The sequence below is a fragment of the Rhinoderma darwinii genome, chromosome 5 (genome assembly GCF_050947455.1).
Source record: "Rhinoderma darwinii isolate aRhiDar2 chromosome 5, aRhiDar2.hap1, whole genome shotgun sequence".
NCBI lineage: Eukaryota > Metazoa > Chordata > Amphibia > Anura > Rhinodermatidae > Rhinoderma > Rhinoderma darwinii.
The window spans coordinates 75,864,635-75,878,071 of record NC_134691.1 but is presented as its reverse complement, the minus strand read 5'-3'; the positions used below and the strand labels follow the sequence as shown (position 1 = coordinate 75,878,071).

General features: G+C 45.2%; 1 long non-coding RNA gene across 3 annotated transcripts in view; it reads right to left on the bottom strand.

Moving 5' to 3' along the window:
* The window catches only part of LOC142651445 (uncharacterized), a 50,014-nt gene that overhangs the window by 26,911 nt on the left and 9,666 nt on the right, over window positions 1–13,437 (bottom strand). The gene's annotated exons all lie outside the window — the stretch shown is intronic.

Genomic DNA, 13,437 nt, shown 5'->3' with positions numbered 1-13,437 from the left:
GTGTGAGTGAGGCCAAACGGACACACCGATCTGTGAAAAACTGCCATGAAAACTGATGGAAGTGTGCACGAGGCCTTAGTGCCCCAGGTTAGCTAAAATGGCAGCCTTCTTTAGCACTTGTTTGTGCACCAACACACACCTAAATCAGTACCCTCAACTGTATCCGTGTTGCACCTCACCCCCTATTACTTTGCTGTTCCTGCTACCAGCATACGTTAGACTTCGGGTAGCGTAAAGGCTATGTGCACCTCTAAAAGCATTTTTTTTTAATAAAAAGTTCAGTGGGATTAGTGCAACTTTAGAATTACCGTATTTTTCAGACTATAAGACACCTGACCATAAGACGCACCCAAAAGAAAATAGGGTGGGGGGGAATACGTTAAAAATACTATTTATTCTGTTTCACCACATTGAGAGCCACAACTTTTTTTTTTTTTTTTTTAATCGATTGAGCAGTGTGAGGGCTTATTTTTTGCGGGACGAGCTGTGGTTTTATTGGCACGTGATTTATTTGCTCACTTTTTTTTTTATTTCATTTTTTTTAAGCGCTAAAGTGACCAATAAAATATTTTGATGTTTTACATTTTTAAAACTCACCATGAGATAAATAATGGTATATTGTAATAAATCGGACTTTTACGGACACAGCGATACCAAATGTTATTTTTTTATATTGTGCTTGGGGAAAGTTGTTTTTTTTTACTTTAAATATTTTTATTTAATTTTTTCACACTCCTGAAATCTACCTACCTTTTTTTTTCTTCCCACATTTTATTACTTCCCCTAGGGGACTTGAACCAGCAGCCACTTGGTTACATGTGGAGTTACTGAAACAGCGTAATCCACTGAGCTACGCCGTTTCCCTAACTCCCATAGTAGTGAATGGCAGTTACGGAAGCAGCATAGCATGCGAGATACGCCGTTTCAGTAACCATACATGTAATCAAGGGGCCGGGATAGCACTGAAAGCTAGAACAGGGATTAGGGGACCCCGTTCTAGAGATAGGTGCAGGTCCCAGAGGTGGGACCTGCATCTGACGTTTATGACATCCTGTAGATATGTCATAAATATCCTTCATAGAAAACCCCCTATAAATGCGACGGTCGCTATTGACCATGTCATTTAACTAGTTAAAGGGGTTTGCCATAAAACACATGTATCGACTACACACAAGATAGGGGCTACATGTGAGACCGTTGGGGGTCCGACCGCTGGGACCCCCAGCGATATGGGGAACAGGGGACCGAAAGTCACCCAAAGCGCTACAGGAGAAGCCTGGACTTCTGGGTTCTGTGTCCGGCTTAACTGTTTTGCAGCTCCATAGAGATCAATGGAGAACTGCACGCGCAGAAGAATCCCATTGATCCCTGTGAAGCAAGCCGGACACAGAACGCAGAAGTCACAGCTTCTCATGCAGCGCTCTTGGTAACTTTCGGTCCCCGTTCTCCTTATCAACCACACATGTATCCCCCATCTTGGAGGATGGGAGATACACGTGTTTTATGGCACTTCCCCATTAAACCGCGAGGAACAGCGAAATTGCTGTTGCTGGCCGTTAGAGCAGCAGGTCAGAAGCAGACACTTGCAGTGTATGGAGTGGGCTCAGCACATGAGCCCACTCCATACATCATCCCCCCCACAGTCCATGAGGTGCCGGCACGTCAAGGTTCGGGAAGGGGTTAAAGAGGCTCTGTCACCAGATTCTCAAACCCCTATCTCCTATTGCATGTGATCGGCGCTGCAATGTAGATAACAGCAACGTTTTTTTTAAAACGTTCATTTTTGGCCAAGTTATGAGCAATTTTATATTTATATGCAAATGAGCTTTGAAATGGACAACTGGGCGTTTTTTTTTCGTTATGTCCAACTGGGCGTGTATTGTGTTTTTAACTGGGCGTGTTTATGTGTATGACGCTGACCAATCAGTGACCAGTCAGCATCATACACTCCTCAACATCTGCACGCTCCTCTCCTGAAATATTCTGTGCTGCTGTGAACTCAGCTCTTACCATTACGTAGCTCAGTCTGTTACCTCTCCTCCACTCCTGTCCTCAATAACACCTTCACATGATTGGCAAGTCACCACCCCGCACAAGATCCTACTGCACGGCTGACAGCCGTCAGCTGTATAGCTAACAGCACGGTTGTGTTGGAAGCGCGCCCTGCTGTGTCTCACTTAGCAGCTGCGTGTGTTCCCCTCATCTAGCTGCTACGTTCTATCCTGACCGCCGGTGAATTCTCCGTGCGGTCTTCGCAGTGCTGCTACCCAGTTTACCTACGGGAGCAGAACCCGGCTCCTGAAATACTCTGTGCTGCCTTAAACTGTGGACAGGATCCTGTTTTTTTTAAGTGCTGCTGGGGAACCCGCTCGATCCACTATATAAGGCTGCGCCTCCATCCTCTTCTGCCCCAGTCACTTATTTCCAAGCACTGTAAACTTTCAGATTGGTTGCGCTGTGAATATTCGGAGAACGTGATTGGTTTATGTGCAGGGTAATGAACATACAGACAAGCAGTAGAAGACTGACTAAGGGCTGAGCATTTCATTGAATTCAGTCTTCTACTGCTTGTCTGTATGTTCATTAGAGTGCACATAAACCAATCACGTTCTCCAGCCCTAGCTGGAGTGGATTTGATTTTCTGGTGAACAGACTGCCAAAGATGCTTTTAGATTAAGACTGTCTTATAACTAGTCTTAGATTCCCCCCATGGGTCAACCCAACCAAGTGGTCTTAGCTTTTATGGGCCATCCGCAGGTGGCTGTCTCCAGCAGCCGAACAAAAAAGTGAATTCAGTGGTTGCAGAGCACGTGAAGAGATACTCCATTCACATGGGGAACTACAGGACCCCTGTCCTTGGGATTGGGTGGGGTCCCAGCAGCCAGACATTTATCACATATCCTGTGGATAGGGGATAAATGTTCACTATGGAGAAAACCGCTTAACACCTTCCCGCTGTGGCCACTTTTGACCTTCCTGACAGCCTTATTTTTCAAATCTGACAGGTGTCATTTTGTTGTAATAACTTTGGAATGCTTTTACCTATCCAAGCGATTCGGAGATGATTTTCTTGTGACATATTGGACTTCATAAAAAAATAAGAGTAAAAAAAAAAAAAAATGTAAATATATTTGTGAGAAACACCAAAAGTTAACAAAAATGTGCATTTTTCTACATTTAAATGTATCTGCTTGTAAAATGGACAGTAATACCTCACAAAATAGTTACTAGTTAACATTTCCCATATCTCTACTTTATGTTTGAATCGTTTTTTTGAACATCCTTTTATTTTTCTAGGACGTTACAATGCTTAGAACTTTGAAATTTTCTTGAGAAGGTGAGAAATTGCTAAAAGGCTATTTTTTCATGGACCAGCTTTGAAGTGGTTTTGAGGGCTGTATATATTAGAAATGGCCCATGACTTCCGGCGCTGGGGATGCAGGACGCGAGTGACTGAGCTCCCGCCCAGCCTATATGCTTGCAATAGTCGCTTCGGCGGCGACAATCAGCGGTGAAGTCACCAGCCCTGCACACGGAATCATCACAGGTGGTGCCTGTATGGACAGGTACCTCCTCAGAAGCGCGCAGAAGCCAGCCATGGAAGACTCAGCCGCGGCCGTGGTAAAGGGAGGTAAGATGGCGGCGCTTCCCGCCACTGCGACCCTGCTATACACACAGGAAGATGAGCTGCAGCACCATCAGTCCCAGCTTTCAAGCCCGACAGAGCACATAATGTCCGCTCTTCCTGCAGCCATTGATTATGTAGCCCTGGCCCGAGAAGTAGCCAAACAGATAGCGCCAGACCTGCAAAAGGCGCTGGAAAAAACGGTGCAAGATTCCCTAAACCGCGTGCATGCGGAGCTGGCACAAGTCACTATCAGAGCTGATGAGTTAGAGCAGCGTATGATGCTGCTGGAGGATGAAAATGAGCGTCTGCAATCCAAACTCAGAGGGGTGCTGTCTGTTACTACGCAGTTGGGGGACAAGGTGGAGGATCTGGAAAACCGCTCCAGGAGGAGCAACCTGCGACTGGTGGGGCTGAAAGAAGCGGTGATATCTTCTGATTTGCAACGAGTGTGTGAAAGGACATTGCCAGAAGCTTTGTCTTCCCTGTCCCTGCCGGGGAGGGGGCGCACAGAGTGGGGCCGGACCCCAGAAACCTCCCAGCAACAGACGACCACAGTTCGCTTCGTCCCAGACAAGTAATCTTTAAGCTGTTTGATTACAATGATAAGGTGGCACTTATGAAAGCATTCCGCAGCAGATCGCATCCCTTGGAAATACTGGGCATGAAAGTGCTACTTTTTGAGGATTTCTCGGCGGAGGTTGCAAAACAAAGGCGGGCTTTCAGCAAGATCTGCACCGCGCTGTTCCAAGCGAAAATACGTTTTAACCTGTGGTACCCAGCCATCTTGCGGGTGTTTCAAGAGAACGGGCGGAACAAGGTTTTCACCACGCCACAGGAAGCGGAGGACACACTTACGGAGCTTTGTAGGCGCAGACCACAGCAAGAGGAGAGTCACAGTCCAGTACACAGTCCAAATCGCAAGTCGAGAGAAGCCAAACGGAACCGACTAAATATGGAGCAAACCTGGGCAGAAGCCGGAAATGGAGGGGACTCTCCGAAACCGCAGAGGCGTACGCAGGACCGCACCCGATCCACGTCTCCTGATTGACGGAAGATCTTTTCAGCACATTTTATTTACGCTGATGTGATGATGATTTTGTGGACGCTGTAGACCAATTGCAGATTCCGACCAGATACACATAAGTTTACAGATAATTTGAAAGTTTTGAGGGAGATATTTGGCGGTAGTATACGGAACTCTGTACCGGTCAACAGCTGGCCTATTGTTATAATGTTACAATGTTATAAGGTTGAAATGTATGCACTCTGGTATTTCCCTGCATTTTCACTGCAGGAGATTAGTGAGGGAGTTAGATCAGGCTCTGAGATTTTTCCTTGTGGGTGGGATTGACCGGGAATGAGACTGCCTCCCCCACGCAAGGGATTCGCTGTATCTGTCACAGATGGCAGATTGGGGGAAAATTGTGATAGAAGATATGGGAAAAGAAGGTAGGGAAGCCTTGAGGCGAAGCAAGATTCATGTGGATGTGATTTTAAGTCTGTTTGCATAAAAGTCATGAAGATATAATCCAAACGGACGCTAGGCTGTTAAAATTGATGATATGGAAATGTATAAGAGTGTGCACAGGCGACAAAGCGGTAATGAGGGGGCAAGGGCAGGTGTTACTTCCTCAGGGAAGGAGTCATATGTGCAGGCTGGGGGGGGGGGGGGGGGGGAAGGGAGGGGCGTGTTCTGACATAACAGAAAAAAGTGAAGTCACGTACACCAGTGGGTATGAAGGGGCTGCTAACCCTTGCCGCAGGTGATTTGAGGGTTTCGTTAGATAAGGGCCGGTTGGCCTTGTTGGTTCTGGCTTATAAGCCGGGTTTTGGTTATGTTGTTAATGTTTATACATGGCTCTTGGAAAAAGACGGATCTGACTCCCCGAACTTAGCACGACTTTTAGGCACTTTAGCTCATCTTATACATGGCCCAATAACATGAAAATAGTCTCTTGGAACGTTAAAGGGCTGAGATCCCCACAGAAACGGACCAAACTTTTACGACACATGAAAAGATTGCACCCAGATGTGGCCCTATTGCAGGAAACTCACCTTACCGAGCCGGAGTTTAAGTATTTGCAAAAATTCTGGGTGGGTAAGGTTTTTGGCTCGTCGGCAAGGGAGGGTAAGGCGGGAGTTATAATTTTGGTAAATAAAAATTTTGTGTTTACACTGGTGTCCCAGGAGCGGGATGACGAGGGCCGTTGGATCCATCTAGTGATGGAGCATGCAGGGGAAACAGTCAGTATTCATAATGTGTATGGCCCAAATACGGTTAACACTGGTTTTTTTGGTCATTTGGAAACCCAACTCCAGTAGGATCGCACTAGGTTTTTGATTCTAGGGGGAGACCTTAACACTGTAAGATCTTCAAAGGAGGATAGGAGCGCAGGGACTAGTTCGCAGAGAAATAGAGATAAGATCTTGCCCGACTTTTTAAGACACACGGCCCTAATAGATGCGTGGAGGAGTCTACACCCAGATGCGCGGGAATATACACATTTCTCCCATGTTCATCAGTCATGGTCGCGTATTGATTACTTGCTAGCTAGTGACGCATTATCACGGCGTTTACGTGAAGCGACAATTGAAGATCTAGTCATTTCGGACCATGCTCCGGTTACCATTACCTTGGCGACACAGTAGCTAGAGGAACGGATTTTATCTGGAGGTTTCCCGCCTTTCTGGCAAAGGATGAGGGCTTTATACAGAAGCTTAAGGGGTGGTGGATGGAATTTGATGGGGATAATGTATCGCATCGCTCGGAACAGTCATTGTATTGGCGTACAGCTAAAGCGGTAATACGAGGGAAAATCATGCAATATATGTCTAATCTTAAACGTAAGACGACCGAAGGATACAAGGCAGCGGGCGACAGATTACGGTGTGCATATACAGCATTTCTACACTCTCCATCACTGCCATTGGGGCAGGAATGGAGGGAAGCCAAGCGACAGTTTGATCAGTGGTTAGACAAAAGAGAGAGTATTTACCGGTCCCAATTTGATGCGTTTCGGCAATAAAGCGGGCAAATTATTAGCGCGATTAGCAAAAGGGAGGTATGCACGGTCGCACATATCAACACTTAACGAATCAAATGGAACTCCTACTTCAGACCCAAAAAAAATCAACACCATATTAAGTAAGTACTACCAAGCCCTTTACTCAGAAACACCCATAGATCTCCAAAAAGGGAGGGAATTTTTGGAGAAGGTGAAGCTGCCAGGGCTCACAAAAGGAGCAAAATGGTCACTTGAGCGCAGAGATTACATTAGAGGAAGTCTGGAGCGCCATAAAGACCTTATCTAACGGAAAGGCCCCGGATGGATTCACAGGGGAGTTTTTTAAATCTCTGAGAGAGGAAATCAGTCCTACCTTGGTGGCATACTATAATATTTTACTAGGCACGGGGGCTTTACCAGCAGAGGCTTAAGTAGCGCATATAAAAGGTGCTACCCAAAAAGGGGGAAGAATCCTCTTGACCCGGGGGCGTACCGTCCCATTTCGCCGATAGACCAAGATCAGAAATTGCTCACAAAAATTCTGGCCAATCGGCTGGCTATGTATCTACCCATACTGGTGGGAAAGTCCCAAGTAGGCTTTGTAAAGGGCAGGGCAGCAGTGACAAATCTAGGTGTTGACGGTGCTAGAAACAGTCAGGCATGATCCCCAGCCAGGTACCAGGCCGGCACTTTTAGCGCTAGACGCAGAGAAAGCCTTTGATAACATAGAATGGGAATGGCTGGGGATGGTGCTAGACAAAATGAACATTCAGGGAGACTTCCGGGTCTTCCTGAAGGGAGTCTACAATAGCCCGCAAGCACGTGTTCACTCCTCAGGGTTCCTATTAGATCCCTTCCAATTACATAAAGGAACACGACAGGGTTGCCCCCTATCACCCCTGTTATTCAATCTGGCATTGGAACCTATGGCTAGATACCTGGAGGAATCGGATATGTTCAGAGGCATTCAAGTAGGGTCTTGTGCAGTGAAATTAGCCCTGTTCGCTGATGTCATACTTTTTATGTCGAATCCTCAAGAGCATTTAGGGAAGGTTTTTCAATTTTTACAGGAATTTGGGCAATGCTCAGGATATAAAGTCAACATAGCTAAGAGCGAACTGCTGGAGTTGGGCAGCCCATTGCCTAAGACCTTTTGGCAATCCTTGGGGTGCGGGATATCACCGGTTGAGCACTGCATTACTTATCTGGGTATCAAAATTGGGAGGACCCCAGACAGACACTCTGTATGGCCTAAATTATCCCCCGTTAATTAAAAAAAATACAAGCGGAACTCACTAGATGGGGCCAATTGCCGTTGTCCCTCCTGGGAAGATGCCATCTGATTAAGATGGTTAGTTTCCCCAGATTGCTATACCCCTTTCAAACACTTCCTCTATTATTGAAGCATGTGGATGTCTTGAAACTGACGGCTTCATTCACTAAATTTATATGGGCAGGAAAAAGGCCACGCATAGCACTTACCAAGCTCATGATGGGTAAACAAGAAGGGGGTGTGAACTTTCCGAATGTCAGGGGTTATAACGTGGTCTGTCTTTTTCGCCATGTAGTAGATTGGCTTCATGAGACAAGCAATTATTCCAACTTAGATCTGGAAGGGGAGTATGCCTCACCCTGGAACCTAAAAGCTTTGTTACATTGTAGAGTTGCTTCTCTTCCGTGCCGTCTCAAAACCTCCATTGTATTGAGAGATACAGTTCTAGCTTGGAAAGTGGTACGTAAACAGTTTGGGCTACCTTACCTGGTCTCGAAATATATGCCGTTAAGCGGACATCCAGAGTTTTTACCGGGAATAGACAAGGGGGACGGAATTGCCTCATGGGGGAGGGTAGGCATGGGCAATGCAGGGGATCTTATGCACACAGAGGAAAAGAGGTGGTTAACTGGGGAGGAAATCACCACTAAACTCAGACACATAGCAGGGAGGGTCAATTTTTTGCAAGTACTTCAGGTACGGGCATTTTGCACCTCCAGGCTCAGGGATTTGAGTAAGGAAGCTACCTCGCACACTCTGGATGAGGTCATGGGTCCAACAACTGGGCGGGCGACCATTTCGGGGATGTATGGAGCATTGAGAGATGGTTTTGTTCGGCCGCAATCAAGGCTTAGTTTTAAAAGCTGGGAACGGTGGACTCAGGATCCAGGTATAGGAGAGATCATACTGGGGGGTTGGGAGACGGTACGGAAGAGTGTGATAAATGAGAGCTGGAGGGAAACCTATTTTAAGTTGATGCATGCAGCTATATATGGCTTTAATATTCTGCCTTCACAATCTTTCCCTGATCGCATTACAAGTTGTCGCAAGTGCAATACACCACTGACGAATTTGTGGCATGGAGTGTGGGGGTGTGTACATACGAAACGATTTTGGGGGATGGTACAGAAATATATTGAGGACCATTGGAAAACGAATCTCCCAATGACGCCGCAAGCGCTACTATTCCATCAGGCGCGGCCGCCGGAGGAAGAGGGTGCTCGAGGAGTGAGATCACCTCCCGTGCTGGTGCACACGATTCTACTGGTAGCCTTGAGATGCCTCCTGAGTAAATGGCTAGAGGCAGACATGCCGGGATTAGAAATGACTGTGTCGCGGCTGAAACAGTTATTGGTTCTTGAGAGGGTGGAGGTGGAAAGGCGGAAGGAAACGGGAACCAAGAAGCTATTTGATAAGTGGCAAACATTCATAGAATCGCAATGTACAGCAGCCGAAATAGCGGAAATTGTTAGGCCCTTCCAGTACACAAAGTGGTATTGTACACAGCTCTTGGCAGGCACATTAGGGGGGTTGCAACTCTGAATCAGCTGGGGGAAAAAGGATGAGTAGAAACTTATTAATGACCTAGGTCGTGGTGGGGTTGGGGGAAGTCATGCTTTCGGTCCATCTGAAGATAGACAATTATGCCATGTTCATATGTTATGTTGAATTTAATTCAAAGTTAATTCCATGACAGTAGAGTGCTGCGCACTCATGATGTAACTTTTACGTGAAATGTTTGTAAGAAAATGTGAAAACTGATAATAAAAAGGATATTTAAAAAAAAAAAAAAAAAAAAAGCCCATAAATCACCCCATTTTAAAAACTGCACCCCTCAAAGTACAAAACAGCATTTAGAAAGTTAACCCTTTTAGGTGTTTCACAAGAAATAATACAAAGTAAGTGAAATTTACAAACTTTTTTGCAGAAACTCATTTTTAATAAATTTTTTCTGTAACAGAAGGTTTTACCAGAGAAACACAACTCTATATTTATTGCCCAGATTCTGCAGTTTTTAGAAATATCCCACATGTGGCCCTAGCGTGCTACTGGACTGAAACGCTGGCCTCAAAAAAAAAAAAAAAAAAAAAAAAAGTCAGCTTTGAAGAGGTCTTGTAATGCCAAAACCAAGGCAACATACCCCATATGTGGTCATGAACTGCTGTTTGGGCACACTGTAGGGCTCAGAAGGAAAGGAGCGCCATTTGGAGTGCAGGTTTTGCTGGATTTGTTTCCGGGTGCTATGGCGCATTCGCAAAGCCCATGTGGAACCAAAACAGTGGGAACCCCCAGAAGTGACCCCATTTTGGAAACAAGACTCAATGTATTCACCTAGGGGTGTAGTGATCATGATAATCCTGAAGGTGTTTTCCAGAAATCAGTGTGCACTCTATGTTGCAGAGTAAAAAATGGGAATTTTTCTATAGATATGCAAATATGTGGGGTCAGCTTGTGCCACCATGAAAAGACAGCTCTCCAATTATGCTGTGTTTCCCGGTTTTAAAAACACCCTACATGTGGCCCTAATCTTCTGCCCGGACGATTGACAGGGCTCAGGAGTGAGAGTACTATGCGAAATTGAGGCCTAATTTGGCAACTTACAAAGTATTGGTTCACAATTGTAGAGGCTCTGATGTGAAGTAATAAGAAATTCCTGAGAAGTGACCCCATTTTGTAAACTACACCCCTCAAGGCATTAATTAATGGGTGTAGTGAGCATTTTCACCACAGCGGTCATTTCCATAAATTTTTGCGCTGCGGATGGTGCAAAGTAAAAAATATGCCATTTCAGTGGCAAATATATTGAGCCCAGCTTGTGCCACTGGGGACATACACCCCAAAAACTGTTGAAAGGGTTCTCCCTGGTTTGGCGATGACATACATGTGGATGTAAACTGCGGTTTGAGCACACTGTAGTGTTCAGAGTGGAGGGAGCACCATTTGGCTTTTGGAGCGTGGATTTTGCTTGGTAGTAGCTCCACTGGTATTTTAGTTTATAATGTGGGGGCATGTGTAAACTGGGCAGAGTACATCATATATATAGCGTTCACCACGCATCATAACTTACATGTAATTTATTCTGCGGGCCAGTACGATTCCGTTGACACCAAATTTATAGAACTTAGTTTTGCAACTTTTTGTACAATAAAATTACTTTTGTAAAAAGAATGTATTTTTCCTGCCACCATGTCGAGAGAGCCATAACTTTTACATTTTTTCATCTACAAAAGTATGTGGGCTTGTTTCTGCGAGACGGGCTATAGTCTTTATAGATACCATTTTTGTATACACGCGACTATGATCACTTTTTATTTACATTTTTGGAAAACTGACCAAAAAACAGCAAATCTGGCAGTATTTTTTTTATACAGCATTGACTGCACAGGACAAATAATATTTTTATAGTTCAGGTCGTTACAGATGCGGCGATACCAAATATGCTTGGTTATTTTTTTTAATAAATGACTTGATAAGAGAAAGGAGCTAGTGTGTTTTGTTTTATTTTATTTCATTACTTGAAACCTTTTTTTACAAACTTTTTTTTTAGTCCCACTAGGGGACTTGAAGGTCCAACTTTTAATTGATGTTCTAATACATTGCACTACCTATGTAGTGCAATGTATTAGAACTATCAGTTCACTGACAGCAAGCCGATCAGGCTCAGCCTTTAGGTGGGGCCTAATTGGCTTCCGTAATGGTAAATTGGAGCCCATTGTTAGGCCTCCTGTTGCCATAGTAGCAGTCGGCAGCCTTGCCATCACATGGCAGGGCTGCCGATTTGCTACAAACCACTAAGATGCAGCGATCGCTGCATCTAAGGGGTTAATGGCAGTTCCTGCCGTTACAGCGGGGTGTCCGCTGTAACACACAGCAGACACCCACTGATGAAGCCGGCTCAGCTTCTGAGCTGGAAGCGGAGCCGGCGCCATCTTGCTGATGGCACCGGAAGCCTTTTAGGCTCTGCCTGCGAGCAGGGCATAGAAGACTTGTGTTACAGGCAGACCAGGAGGCCAGTATTAGGCCTCTAGCTGCCATTGGAGCCACTGGCAACCCAGCGATCATGTTGCTGGGTGCCGGCAGCTAAAAACTACTCACCTACTGTGATCTCTGTTGAACGTAGCATCTGAGGGGTTAATCGGCCAGATCGGAGGCTATCACCGTTCCTGGCCGATACATCAGGGTGCCAGCTGTAACATACAGCTGGCACCCGACAGTGACTGCTCAGCCCGCACTATCACCGCAACGTAATGGTACTGCGCTTTGCGGGAAGCCCTGGCAGACAGTGCCGTATATATATGGCTGATGTCAGGAAGGGGTTGAGTGGGAATGGATAGAATAGTTTTCCACCAGATAATTTCCCCGTAGTGAGATCACCAAGGATCCTCAATAGTAATTGCTAGTTAGTTACTGGAAGAAACAGGCCACATATAGAAGTGTAGCACCAATCAAGTGGCCAAAACCGCAACAACATGTAGATCAGCAAGATATGCAAATAAACTACAGGTTTTATAAAAAAATAAAAAATAAAGTTCCTATAACTGGGTAAGTTAGGCAGCTGGTTGGCAGGCTCAACAAGGAAACAGCACATTTGCCAAGATTACTGCCAAAATGCATCAGAGCAGCTGGGTAAAACAATACGGGGTATCCTTAAAATGTTCCCACTAGTTGAGCAGAGAAAAAACAGGGAAAGCTTATTAGAGACTGTATGGAACAGACTCCTCACCAACAGGTGACAGTTTTCTACAGCAATGCTTATAATAAAGCATCAATCACAGCAGTATTTAGGTGAGCATTTTTCTTCAATATTTAAGAGCCAAAACCAGGGGTGGAAACTACAGAGAAATGAAATTTAGGCTGTGTTCACACAGGGCAGATACTGAAAACTGCAACTGCGCATTAAAAAAAAAAAAAAAGTTTTACTCATGGAGCCATGGCGATGTGTCCCTGCAGTCTCACAGGATGAAACGCGGCCTGGACGAAGAAGCCAGAAATCTGGGTCAGTATAAGATTTGTTACATTTTTTCTGAGTTGCGATTTTTGCAGCGGAATCATGGCTTTTCTGCCGCAAAAAAACGCAACATCTGCTATTTGTTGCGAGTTTTAACTCCATTAAATTCAACAGGGAAAACCTGCAATAAAGAAGCAGCAATTACAAATACAAATTGACATGCTGCAGATTAAAAAAAAACAAAAAAAAAAAAAACATAACCACAGGTCAATTTCTGAACAGTTTTTCCACTCAGTTACGCAGCGTGTGGAGGAGGTTTGTTTAAATCTCATCCGCTTTGCTGCTACTGTGTTACGCTGAAAATGTTCCACAACTAAATCTGTTGCGGAAAATCTGCAGTATTTATGCTATGCATGAACAACCTAATTGAAAGACTTACCGGTAACTCTTCCGTATTTTGGACCCCCCCCCTTGGTTTTGGCTTACAACTACAGATGCAAAATACTGCCCAAAGTACTGCCGTGTGAACCAAGCTTATAGCGGCTGCAGATCTTAGGCCTCATTCACATCAGCGTCTGGTTTC